This window comes from Penaeus japonicus, unplaced genomic scaffold, assembly GCF_977035675.1.
Source record: "Penaeus japonicus unplaced genomic scaffold, GWHDUDI00000001_assembly GWHDUDI00000025, whole genome shotgun sequence".
Lineage (NCBI taxonomy): Eukaryota > Metazoa > Arthropoda > Malacostraca > Decapoda > Penaeidae > Penaeus > Penaeus japonicus.
Window position 1 is genome coordinate 39,168,200 of NW_028234427.1, and position 5,000 is coordinate 39,173,199.

Below are 5,000 nucleotides of genomic sequence, written 5' to 3' on the forward strand. Positions count from 1 at the left end.
ACATGTTGATCCTTGCTTTACTAAGTGTCGAATTGAATTCACAGAAGTCAAAGTGATAATCTGTTCATATATGCCTTCTGAAGGCATTTCAAATCCTTGTGATATAAAAAGACCTATTCTAGAAGGACATCCACCATCAAGGTGCTACTTTGTCCTCCAGCATTCTCCCTCCATAACACAGGAGATCCTAGAGGAACAGCTTCCAGGTAGAACGGGCCCACAACTCCTAAAATACCGCCGCATACGATAATAAGTCGGGCCCGTTGGTCCAGCTTATTGCCGAGGCGATATGAGGCAGGAGAAGGCTTCCATGATATTACACCATTCTTGATATTAGTCTGAGCCCGACCAAGCTTAGCCCGACTTACGTAAAGGATCTTACAAATTTTATCGCTGACGAGAGAAGAATCCATTTTTCCTTTAGTGAGACAAACGTCATTGGAATATGCAGTCAACAGTTATAGTCTTTGGTTTTAGGATAAGATCTATGAATTAAAAATCAAAATATGAGTCAAGACTTTTTCTTTGAAGTGCATTCGAGGCATAAGGAAAAAAATCAAAGATGATGTCTTATGTTAGATTTTCCAGCAAGCTGTGGATCTAGCACCCGATGTCGTCAGACCCTGGTGCCATATCCGGAAAAATGCACCTGATAGGACCCACACGAAGAGGTGGACATGCGGGGCTTAATGTCATGCTGAGAGTAACTTTAGGAAAAGTTCACAAACTGAGGGCCTCTTTTCCTGGATCCCTATTAGCTGCAAAGAATGTATTATATGTCTACTAAATCTCTCTCTATCTGTCTATTCATGTATATGCATATCTCTTTCATTCTCTCTCTTTCTCTCTCTTTCACTCTCGCTCTCTCTCTCTCTCTCTCTCTCTCTCTCTCTCTCTCTCTCTCTCTCTCTCTCTCTCTCTCTCTCTCTCTCTCTCTCTCTCTCTCTCTCTCTCTCTCTCTCTCTCCCTCTCTCTCTCTCTTCCTTTCTTTTTCTCTCCCCCCCCTCTCTCTCCTCTCATTCTCTCTCTCTCTCTCTCTCTCTCTCTCTCTCTCTCTCTCTCTCTCTCTCTCTCTCAGCCTCTCTCTCTCTCTCTCTCTCTAACTCTCTCCCTCTCTCTCTCTCTCTCTCTCTCTCCATCCCACTCTCTCTCTCTTTCTCTCTCTCCTATATCTCTCTCTCCTCTCCCCTCTCCTCTCTCTCTCTCTCTCTCTCTTCCTCTTAACTTCCTCTCTCATCTCTCACAGATTCCTCACTCTCTCTCTCTCTCTCGCATTCCTCGCTCTCCCCCCCCTCTCTGTCTCTCATTCTCTCCCTCTCCCTCTCTCCCACCCTCTCTGTCTCTCATTCTCTCCCTCTCCCTCCCTCCCCCTCTCTCTCATCCTCTCTCTCTCTCATATTCATTCCACGTTTTACCTCCCACTGTTGATTATTGGAATTAAACTATTTGTTTAGCAGGGAAAGGGCAATAAAGAAGCGTTTATTTTAGGCAGGACCCTTTATTCAGCCTCTCTATTCAAATTAGCCTCCTTCCTGCTCCTGTAGGTTTGTTTGATCGCTTGCCCGGCCAGCTGGTTTTTCATTCCCTCTGTCTTTGTTTGGTTGTTTGTTTGTTTGATGTTTCCGTCTCTTTTATTTTTATCTGTAGTGTTCTTTTTACTTGAATAGTTTTTTTTGTTTTTTTTTAGATTTTCCTAATCTCCTCCCTCTCTGTCTTTCTCTTCTTCTCTCTCCTCCCTCATCCCTACTCTCTCGCTCTGTTTTCGCTCCTCCCCTCTTTCTCTCTCTTTTTCTTTTCATTTTTTCTTTCTTCCCGCTTATGCCTCTCTCTCTCTCTCTCTCTCTCTCTCTCTCTCTCTCTCTCTCTCTCTCTCTCTCTCTCTCTCTCTCCCTCTCTCTCTCTTCTCTCTCTCTCTCTCTCCTCTTTTCTCCTCTCTCTCCTCTCTCGACTCTCTCTCTAGTCGGTCTCTCTCTCCTTCTCTCTCCATTCTCTCTCTCTTCTCGTCATCCTCTTGCCTCTCTCTCTCTTCCTTTTCCTCCCCCCTCCCCCTCTCTCTCTTCTCTCTCTTCTCCTTCTTCCTTTTCCAACTCTTCATCCCTTTTCTCTTCTTGTCTACCTTGCAACATCCCCCTTCTCCCTTTCCTTTTCCCTCTAATCTCTCTGCTTCTTTCCGTTCCTCTCTCTCTACCCTCTCCTCCCTCCCCTCTCTCTCCCTCCCCTCTCCCTCCCTCCCCTCCTCCCCCCTCCCCCCCTCCTTTCTCACCCCCCCCCCCCTCCCTCCCTCATTGCATTTCCGAGCACTCCCGGGTGCCGCGCTAAGAAAAGTCGCCGTTTCACATTTGATTTTGAAACTGTAAAGTGCTTGTCTCTCGTATTCTTTTGAGGCACGTTTCTCCCTTAGAAAAGAAATTACTCTAAGAAAGAGGAATGATGAGAGTGATGGTGATGAAGATGATTGTGGTGATAAAATGATGATGCAGATGCTAATTATATTAATTATGTGAAGATTTGATAGTAATAGAGATTACATTGGTAGTAAAAATAATGATAGCAATGGGAGCAAAAGTAATAATGATATTAATAACAAATGAACAATAGTATAAGACAAAAAGATAACAATATAGATGACAATATCAATCAGAATAAGATGATAATAGTGGCAATATTATTGACACCAACACGAAAACACACAAATTCACATATATTCACACAAACACAAAACAAAAAACACACATAAAAACACATAAATACACAAACACACAAATACATAAACACACACACAAACACATTAACACACACACACAAACACATTAACACACACACACACAAATACATACACACACATACGTACAGAAACACATCAACACACACACACACACACACAATACGAAAGACTATCAACACACTAATAAGTACAGACAAAAAAAAACACATACATAGAATATAGACAGGTATAGAAACAGTACAGAGGCAGTAACCACAAACAAATACATGGTGAACATCTAAGAAAATCAAACGAACACGTACATACACACATAAATTCCCACGTGTTAGTAGCAGAGAGGAAGAATGAATGAGCGAGAGACAGAATGAGAGAAGGGCAGAGAGAGAGAGAGAGAGAGAGGGAGAGAGAGAGAGAGAGAGAGAGAGAGAGAGAGAGAGAGAGAGAGAGAGAGAGAGAGAGAGAGAGAGAGAGAGAGAGAGAGAGAGAGAGAGAGACATAGAAAGAAAATCAGGGAAAAGAGATAGATAGGCAGGTAAATAAAAAGTGAAAATGAGGAGATAGAGATATATAGACAGAAACGAGTTAGAATGAGAGGGACAGATAGGACAGACAGATAGACAGAGAGGGAGCAAGATGTATAGATGGACATATTTGAGTAGATATATAGATGGATAGATAAGAAGAGATATAGAGACAAAAAGAAATTTTAGCCTTAAACTCACGACTTGATATGTATAAATAAAATCATAGATGAATGATGATTGATAATGATGATTATCAGAATGATTATGATGACAACACCAATGATAACAATAATAATAGTAGTATTATAACTGTCAATAACGGTAGTGATAATGATGTCATATTGTAACAGCCAATAGATATGTGAAGAGAAACCATGTATGATAACAATGACAATAACAATGAAGATATTGAATAATAATAACTAGTAAAAGTTTATGAAAATTATGATAATGATAATAAGAAGAACGAATGATATGGTAATCAATGATAATCATGACACTAATAATGATAGCGATGCTAACAATTATGATAACAATAATTATAATGGTAATAGCAAAAATAATAATGATAACAGCAATAAGGGTAACAGTGAAAATAACAGTAATATTAATAGTGCTAAGAATAATGATAACAAGTATAATGATAACAGCAACAATATTCAACAAAACAAAAAAGGATGAGCCAAAATAGATAGGTACTGGCTGTAATAACCTCCCACATTCCTTGACCTTCCCCAAGCAAGCCCTGGGGAACTGTAGCTCGAAAGGCATTTGTTATTTCTGACAATTTTGCAAATATACGCGAGCCGAAATCTTGAGTCGAGAGCGGCAAACTGCGAGAGCTCCTTTTTTTCGCCAGGCAAGGGTGAAGACGCCGGAGCCTTGTGTGGCCTTTGTTTTGTTTGGGCACGTTTGTTTGGTTGATTTTGTTTTTGTTTTGTATGTTTGCGCGGGAGGGTGGTCGCGTGTAATGGGAGGGTGGATGGGGAGGGGGGAGGGGGGGAGGAGGGGTTTAAAAGGGGTTTGTTTGCTGAGGTGTGTGGGGTGGGGGTTTGGTTGATAGTCGTGTGTGGGAAGGGGAATGGGGGGGGGGGATTTGTTGTATGTGTATGTGTTTTGTGTGTGTTGAGCGAGGTGTGTGTGCTTGCGGGATGCCACAACATAATATGGTGTGTATCTTTGGAAAAGCAACTTGTTGGATGTGAGGAGACTCTGTGGTCGCTAATTGTATCAAATTTTGTCACAACCATGTGTACCTTGTCTTTATCGTGCGTGAGTGTACGAATATCCCGTTGCGTACGTGCGTTATACGTCTGTAATACGTCTCTTTGCAGAGCGAAATTATACCTCAGGAAATAATTTCTCTTCCACCATTGACAAGTCTCTCTCTCTTTCTCTTCAAATCAATAAAGATAAGTAATCAATCTTGCAAATGAAGAACTAATAACCTTCTTCTAATAAAAATGGAAATAGGAAGAGTGATAATGAAGTTATTGATAGAGTGAACTGAATCCTAACTGCTAATTAGAAAAGGTTTGATGAGTCTCCAGGTACCTGTAAAGGTGTTTCATTCAGTGGATACTATAGTTTGGTTCTTGATGCTCCTGTCCTCATTATATTTTTCTTTTTTTTTTCTTTTTTTCATGTATATATATATATATAATATAATATATATAATATATATATATATAACTGAATATATATAATATATATATATATATATAAAAAAAATATATGTGTGGTGTGTGTGT